Source organism: Gekko japonicus, unplaced genomic scaffold (assembly GCF_001447785.1).
Source record: "Gekko japonicus isolate JY-2015 unplaced genomic scaffold, Gekko_japonicus_V1.1 scaffold565, whole genome shotgun sequence".
In the NCBI taxonomy this organism is placed as follows: domain Eukaryota; kingdom Metazoa; phylum Chordata; class Lepidosauria; order Squamata; family Gekkonidae; genus Gekko; species Gekko japonicus.
This window is the reverse complement of record NW_015176468.1, coordinates 403,383-412,180: the sequence shown is the minus strand read 5'-3', so window position 1 is coordinate 412,180 and position 8,798 is coordinate 403,383.

Genomic DNA, 8,798 nt, shown 5'->3' with positions numbered 1-8,798 from the left:
TTGCTCACAAGACTCCACAGCTTAGAGGGAGCGTTGCACGGGACACGTTTTCCCCAGGCCAGTCGGCCATCCTCACTGGAAGCCTTTACTTATTCTCCTTCAGCCGCAAATTCCTCTGGAGAAATGACCGACGCTATGACCGACACTGTCATCTTTGCTGGTGAGAAAGGCCCCGGTTCCTCACTGCAAGCGAAAGAATTCCTCCCACGGGACATACAATCCACAGGACTAGGGCGGCCAACTGCAGAGGAGGAATGGGCTGAGAACCGGGCCTGTAGAGTTCTGTAGAAGCGGAAGCGGAGGCGTCTGTCATTTGTCAAGAAGGAGGGAGGGGAGTCCCTCTTTCAGACAGCTGTTCAAGCACGACAAGAAGGTTGTTTTCCATTGCATCTGGCCACCCTCACCAGCCAAGTCCCTCTTGTAGACAGCTGTTAAAGGCTCAAGATCAGTGTTCTCCACATCTACAGTTTGGTGCAGTGGTTAAGTGCGCAGACTCTAATCTGGGAGAACCAGGTTTGATTCCCCACTCCTCCACATGCAACTGCTGGAGTGACCTTGGGTCAGTCACAAGTTCTTTCAGAGCTGTTCTCTCAAGGGCAATTCTCAAAGAGCTCTCTCAGCCTCACCTACCTTACAGGGTGTCTGTTGTGGGGAGGGGAAGGGAAAGGAGATTGTAAGCCACTCTGAAACTCCTTCAGGTAGTGAAGGGAGAGGTATAAATTCAATCACTTCACTTCACTTCACTTCGAAGTACCTTTACTCCAAAGGGACAAAAAGGATACATTTTAAAATATTTTGAGTCTGGGCTTTGGGGTATGTAATGTTAAGGCTGCTGTGATCTTCTCCCATGCTTACTTGAGAGTAGGGCTCCAATGGTATTACGGAGAGTTCATGGGCCAGTTTGGTGTAGTGGTTAAGTGCGTGGACTCTAATCTGGGAGAACTGGGTTTGATTCCCCACTCCTCCACTTGCACCTAGCTGGATGACCTTGGGCAAGCCGTAGTTCTGATAAGAGCTGTTCTTGAAAAGGAGCAGTTTCTTTCAGAGCTCTCTCAGCCCCACCTACCTCACAGGGTGTCTGTTGTGGGGAGGGGAAGGGAAAGGAGTTTGTAAGCCGCTCTGAGACTCCTTTGGGTAGTGAAGGGCGGGGTATAAATCCAATCTCTTCTCTTCTCTTCTTCTTCTTCTTCTTCATCTCCCTGTGATCTTAATTCCTGGGTAAGAGCATATGGGAGAAGACAGTCTTTCAGACACTGTGGTCCCAAGCCACAAAGGGCTTTAAAGCACAAAACCAGCACCTTGAATAGGACTCAAGAACAGATTAGAAGCCATAGCAATTGCTGTAGTGTCGCAGTCACATGCTCCCGGTACCTGGCCCTGACCAGTATGCGAGACACAGTATTCTGCACTAGCTCCGGCTTCCAAACACTCTTCAAGGGTGGCCCCAAGCAGAGTTCATTGCAGTAGTCCAGCATGGATGAACCTAAGGCCAGTCTAGATGAAACTAAGGCATGGATTGCTGTGGCTAGATCTGCCTGAACCAATGGACGCGGCTGATGCACCAGCTCGAGCTGGGCAAACATATTCCCTGCCAAAGCCGCTGTCCAGCATTCTAAGGTGAGAGAAAGGGGACTATAAATGGTTTAATAAATAACTTTTTATTTTAAAAAACCCAGAATATCCTAGGCAGACTGCAGGTCTGCAGGAAGGGTAAACAAAGAGAGACATCTAAACACGCAGCCCCCCAGCCCCATGGGATTGTCCATTTCAGCAGGGAACTTGCGGCATTCGTGCTCGACATGTGGTTGCCAAGTCTAGGAGGGAAAATTCCTAGAGATTTGGGGGCAAAGCCTGTTGAGGGTGAAATTTGGGGAGGGGAGAGACCTCAGCTGGGTATAATGTCATGGAATCCACTCTTCAAAGTAGACATTTTTCCCCAGGGAAGCTGACCTCTGTCATCTGGAGGCCAGGTGTAATTCTGGGAGGTCTCCAGGCCCCACCAGGAAATTGGCAGCCACAGCTCAACGAGGCCCAGGGCATTCTTGGGAGCTTGTTGTATTGCTTCAGTGACTGGCTGAAGGTCATCCAGCACTCCAGTCACTACACCACAATGGCTTTCCCCCACCTTATTTATCAGTTCTCCGTGCCCCACAATTGCGCAGAGCATTTGCACTTGCTAGATGGCAACACCTGCAGTTACTTGTGGCAGATACAATAGGATTCCATATTCAACAGGACTTTCTGCATGTAACCTAAATCAAGTTGACTCAGTCCTCCATATTTTACTGTATTGCTCCCAATATACGTTCTACTTTTAAAGACCCGATTTTATCTAATAGGACAGGCTGGCCAGATACTATGAAGGTGCCTGAAATAACTGAAAAGGTAGCTGTTGTGTCCGCAGATCGCCACCAGGGGTCTACGTTTTCAGTCCCCAGCTTGGTTCCTAACACAATAGAGGACAAGGATCCTAGGCCACCTTTAGTCCTCCAATAGGACCTTTGGCGGGAGATTCAAACCCTCCAATAGGACTGGGGGTGTGTCTGGGGTGGGTGTACATAGTCGACTCTTGCCAGGCCGTTTGCGTCTCTTGTGTGTGTACTACAATAAACGTGACTTGTTCAGCATGTCATAGTCCGCCTCTCCGTGCATAGAACCCAGTACTTTTCAGTAGCCTTATTCCTAAATCTGGTAATCAGGGATCGATAGCGTAATGTCTAGATGCATACGACTGACTCATTTTTCCTTGTTATCTCCCTATCTGTTTATTGCTTCTTCCTGTATTCCAATATATGCCAATAAAGGTTGTGATGATGATGACGGCGGCTTCCCCTCCCGATCTTTTCTACAAGGATATGCTCTAACCCTTCCTTCCATGGTAGCACCGTAACACAGTATCGCCAGGGCTTTTTTTGTAGGAAAAGCCCAGCAGGAACTCATTAGCATAATAGGCCACACCCAACAGCAGACACTCATTAGCATATCAGGCCACACCCTTGACAGCACAGCCTATTAGCATATTAGGCCACACCCCCATGTTACCAGAAGTGTGCTCATCCAGCCACACCCACCTTTTGCTTCTTATTCTGTTTACCTTGTTGTCAAAACCCAGAGCTTTTTTTGTAGCAGGAACTCCTTTGCATGTTAGGCCACACACCCCTAATGTAGCCAATTCTAATGAGTCTCTGCTGTTGGGTGTGGCCTATTATGCTAATGAGTTCCTGCTGGGTGTGGCCAACTCAGGAGCCAGCCGGAACTCCGTTCCTGTGCGTTCCTGCCCAAAAATAGCCCTGATGTATCGCAATTCCTAATGAAAGCGAACTTGGCAGACAAATTTTGAGCTGATCAGAGGTTTTCGGCGGGGAATAAACACAGACCGTTTGTTTATTGAGATCTACTGTGATAGGCAGTTCCCTCTTCAGGGTCTCCGGCTGAGGTCTTTCGCATCACCTACCACCAGCAATGCTCCCTCTAAGCTGTGGAGTCTTGTGAGCAAAAATTCTACTTGGTGAGCTACTGGCAGTTGAGAGCGAGCGATTTGGCTACTGCAGAAGTCAGGTTGCTTTGGAGCCATTCCTTCCCGAGCTAAGACAGAAATGTGTGAGCCGGAGGCTAAACACTGTGCTCTGGCTCACACTAATTCAGCTTAGAGGGAAGCTCTTTTTGTAGCAGGAACTCTTTTGCATATTAAGCGACACACCCCTAATGGAGCCAATCCTCCAAGAGTTTACAGAGCTCAGTCTTACAGGGGCTACTGTAAGCTCTTGGAGGATTGGCTACATTAGGGGTGTGTCGCCTAATATGCAAAGGAGTTCCTGCTACAAAAAGACCCCTCACTGACCACCAGCTCCTTTTATCTGGAGATGGCGGGGTGTCAGACTCAGGCCTAACTTCCCTAACTTTCGTTTCCTTAAGTTTCCCTTTCCCTTCGCTTGCCATGTAGAATTCCTGAGGGTGTGCGTGCGTTATCAGATTGCATGGGGTTAGTAGCCATAACCATTTCTCAAGTGTGCCCCAGGAGTTGGTTCACAGGAGATTGACCTTGGAGAATCCTTTGTGCCTAGCTAGGGTAGATGGGGCACCATATATCTGTCTGTGTTGCCACAGTATCACTAGGGGGTAGGTGTGACGTATGGTTGGGAGGAATGGTCTGCTTTTACCTGTAACCTGTAAATTCCTGTGATTTCCCTTAGTCCTAACAAAAGATTCTTGTACCTACAGCAGCATATCTCTAATAAAGCATTTCACTGACAATAATGTGTGTGTGGAGAGTGCCTTAGTTGGGGACCAGACACGGGGATTGAACCTGGGACCTTCTGCGTGCAAAGCAAGTGTTCTTCCCTGGCCTTGTCTGTGAGTGGGCTCTTTTTTTGCCCTTGCAATAGGTATTCAGTCATGCGGTTGGTAATGAAGAGAGGAAAACTGGAGGGCTATGAGCATTATGAGCAGGATGATTTGGAATTCCCCCCGACCTCGGCCTCTAGAATTCTACAAACTGTCGTGGGCCTGAGCAGACAAATTTCCCCATCTGCTTCTTAGTCTGTGTTTTGGTGCCTCCCATCCCGAAGCGTGTGCATGTAGGATGCCGTCAGTCTCAGCTGATTTATGGCCAACCCACCAAGGGGCTTTCAAGGCAAGGGAGAAGCGGAGGTGGTCTGCCACTGCCTTCTTCTGCAGAGTCTTCCTTGGTGGTCTTCCTTCCAAGTACCAACCAGTGTTCCCTCTAAGCTGAGTTAGTGTGAGCCAGCTCACATTTTTTTAGCCTCCAGCTCACAGATTTTTGTCTTAGCTCAGGAAGGAAGGCTCGGGAGCAAACTGATTTATTACACTAGTTTGCTTTGCATCAGGGAATGTATCAGTCAGTAAACTTCTGCCTGCAGTTGGTTAGAAATTGCTACCAAGAACTTGCTAGTGGAGTACTAGATAAAGGATTCGGCCTCACTGCCTTTCCGGGCAATACTGTTATCTGTTTTTTGTGTGTGAAAGTCAGAGGTAAGCCGTGGGTGCCTCGTTTCCTGCTTCGACTGGAAATTTGCTTCCGCACGCAGTCTGTCCCATGTGATTGATACTAGTTTGCTTTGCATCAGGGGATGTATCAATCAGTAAACCTATGTCTGTGGTTGAGTAGAAATTGCTACCAAGCACTAGTTAGTGAAGTACTAGATAAAGGATTCAATCTCACTGCCTTTTGTGTGAAGGGTGGAGGTAAACTGCAGGTGCCTCATTTCCTGCTTCATCTGGAGATTTGCTTCCACAAGGGGTCTGCCCCCAAGTTTTGTCGTCCTTGCTGCTGCGGAGGCAAAGGCATTCACAGAAGCAACGGGGCCTTCACGTGGGAGGTTTTCTCCATGCTCTCCTTTCCTTCCTGCCACTTCTCCATCACCTCCTCTGGTGGGTATTGTGCCAGTTTTTAAAATCAGTGCCAGCAATCATTGTTGTTAAAGGAACAAGAGCCCCCTGGTGTGTATGGTGGAAGAAGAAGGAGGAGGAGGAGGAGGAGGAGGAATTGGATTTATACCCTGCCCTTCACTCAGAGCGGCTTACAATCTCCTTTCCCTTCCCCTCTCCACAACAGACACCCTGTGAGGTAGGTGGGGCTGAGAGAGCTCTCTCAAGAACTGCCCTTGAGAGAACAACTCTGATAGAACTTTGGCTTGCCCAAGGTCATCCAGCAGCTGCAAGTGGAGAAGTGGGGAATCAAACCCGGTTCTCCCAGATCAGAGTATGCACACTTAACCACAATACCGAACACCAATAGCACAGATGTGGGTGGGGAGGTATGGGCATCTGGCCCTTCCCTTCTATACTTTCACCAAACCCTTTTTAGGTACAGTCTTTTCATTAAAGACTATCAAAGCAGGTTAAGGGAAACCTGCAGCAGAGCCAGGAAGGAGACCTGGAAAGTAGGCAAAAGCATTACAAAGTCCTGCAAAAGCCCAAATAAAATGCTGCGGGGGGGGGGAGAGCTCCAGATGGAACCTGCCTTAAATGTGTTTGTACAGCATCAGAGTCACAAGTGGTTGCCAACCACCAGGGATGGCCTGGAGCCCTCCCGGAATTACAATTGATCACCAGACAACAGACATTCATTCCCCTGGAGAAAAGTATTGCTTTAGGGGGTGGACTCTATGGCCTTATTACCCACTGGGGTCCCTCAGCTTCCCCAAACCCCACCGTCCCCAAATCTCCGGGAATTTCCCAAACAGAAATGGCAACCCTATTTACAACGGGTAACCCTGTCTAGCGCATGTGCCCATTTACTTGCTTATATCAATCGTCACAGTCACCAGTGTTCCCTCTAAGCTGAATTAGTGTGAGCTAGCTCACAGTTGTTTAGTCTCCAGCTCACACATTTTTGTCTTAGCTCAGGAAGGAGGGCTCCAGAGCAAACTGATTTATACAACTTAGCCAAATGGCTCGCTCACAACTTTCATGCCAGTAGCACACAAAGTAGGATTTTCAGGGGTCGTTTCGTAGAAAAAGAGCTAGGGGAACTCATTTGCATAACTCATTAGCATATGCCACACACCCTGACATCACCGGGAGTGTGTCATAAGGCTACACCCCCTGACATCACCGGAAGTGTGTCATAAGGCCACACACCCCGCCCCCAACGGTCCGGGCCGCCGCCGGCGCCCTTGCAGCTCCACTGCCGAGCCCCATGAGGGGCCCGGCGATAGACCTGCAAGGCCGACGGGAGTGCAAGGAAGCCCCGCGAAGGCCCTCCCTGGCACCAGGCAGGCAGGGGTGGGGAGAGGCAGGGAGGAAGCAACTTACCCTCCCTCTTCTCCTGCCTCCTCCTGGCTGAATGAGGGCCAGAAGCGGGGCGGCCGGAAGCAGGGGGCGGGGCTTCGTCATGTGCCCCGCCCTCCCGTACCTCACCCGGGGGAACTGCGATCCCCCGAGATCCCCCCCAAAATGACCTCTGGGAACACTAATACCTGAGAGCAAGTAAACAGAGGATTGTTTTCTCAAGATATGGAGTTAATGAGCTGGCCCAAAATACAGATGCTCTTGGCATAAATCACATGTTGTCTAAAATGAAGGGCGAGGACTTTCTCCCGTGCACCTCCCTTCCCGATGGAATTCCCATCCCTGTGGTTGTAGGGCAGAGTGTGATTTGTCGCAGTCGAATCCAGTTCCTTCTCGAAGAGTTAGCGAGAAAAGTTCTAGAAGAAAGTTAGAGTCCAGTGGCACCTTCAAGACCAACAAAGGTTTATTCGAGGGGTGAGCTTTCGTGTGCAGGGCACACTTCGAGAAAAGTTCTGTTTCCTTCAATGCAGAGAAAACTGGAGACGTATTACCAAAAAATAATAATGTTTATTTACAAATGTACAAGTTGGGTAGACAGCAAGGAGGCCCAGAGGTTGTGATCTGGTCCCAAAGCCACACCAGTGTAATGCCGAAAGCGGTTTTCGACAGGTGGAACCAAAATCTAGACTTTTTTTTCATTCTCACTCTCCCAAAACAAACAGGTTTTTTTAAACTCTCCACTATTTTACACAGACTGGGGAAACCAATTTATATAACCACCCTCCCCATATTTGTTTTGTGGGTAGGCCCGGCTTTAGAACAGCATTCTTAAAGGCTTTGGTCAGAGAATAGCTGGATGATGTATGAAGGAAACACCTGATTTTTCACCATCCGTTAGCAGGCTGTACAAGAATCGGGGGATAAAATAGAACTAGTTTGTACCATTTGGCATAAATGAAGAAGAGAAGAAGAGTTGGTTTTATACCCCGCTCTTCACTACCTGAAGGCATCTCGGAGTGGCTTACCATTGCCTTTCCTTCCTCTCCCCACAACAGGCACCTTGTGAGATAGGTGGGGCTGAGAGAGTTCTGAGAGACCTGTGACTGACCCAAGGTCACCCAGCTGGCTTCATGTGGAGGAGAGGGGGAATCAAATTCAGTTCTCCAGATCAGAGTCCACCGCTCGTAGCCACGACACGAAGCTGGCTGAATTGGGTGACTCTGACAAGAACTTCAATCAGTGTGGCTAACACACTTCCAAGTAGGGTTGCCACCCTCCAGGTGGGGCCTGGAGATCTCCTGGAGTTACCACTGATCTCCAGACTACAGAGATCAGTTCCCCCGGAGAAAATGACTGCTTTGGAGGGTGGACTCTATGGCATTATACCCTGCTGAGGTCCCTCTCCTCCCTAAACCTTGCTATCCACAGGCTCCACCTCCAAATCTCCAGGAATTTCCCTACTCAAAGGTTGGCAACTCCAGTTCTAGTTCCATTCAGAGAGCATCACGCCACGGGGCTATCAAGGTTGTAGGAGACGCACACATTGTGAAATTGATTTTCTTTCATTTCTTATCTCGTTTCCCCTCTTACTGTTTGTTAAACAAGTTCTTTCTCTCCCCGGGGAAAAAGAAACTAAAGGAGGGCATTCCCTTCTTTTATCCATTAACCTATGGTTTTATGTTGTAGCTGCTTTACTTAACAGCCGTGTTCTTTGTCCTTTTTAAAGTATTTAATGAATAAGTCTCTGACTAGCTTGGGAGAGCTACCAAAAAAAAGGCTTTGGCTTAATGACTGCTTGTCCTAACCGAAATGGCATGTCATCATACAGTTATTTATTACTTAACAAGATTTTTACCCCGCCTTTCTAACCCTCACAGGACCACCCAGGTGGCCAAAACATTAAAGCATGAGCTATGATTTGCTTTTTTTTTTCCAATTTTCATTTGTTTTAATGAATCCATAAATGTGCACTTCTCTGCTGGGCTGTATTAGCACCCCTTTCAAACAAAAGCAACATCAAAACATGAGCCAAGTTGTATCCTTTC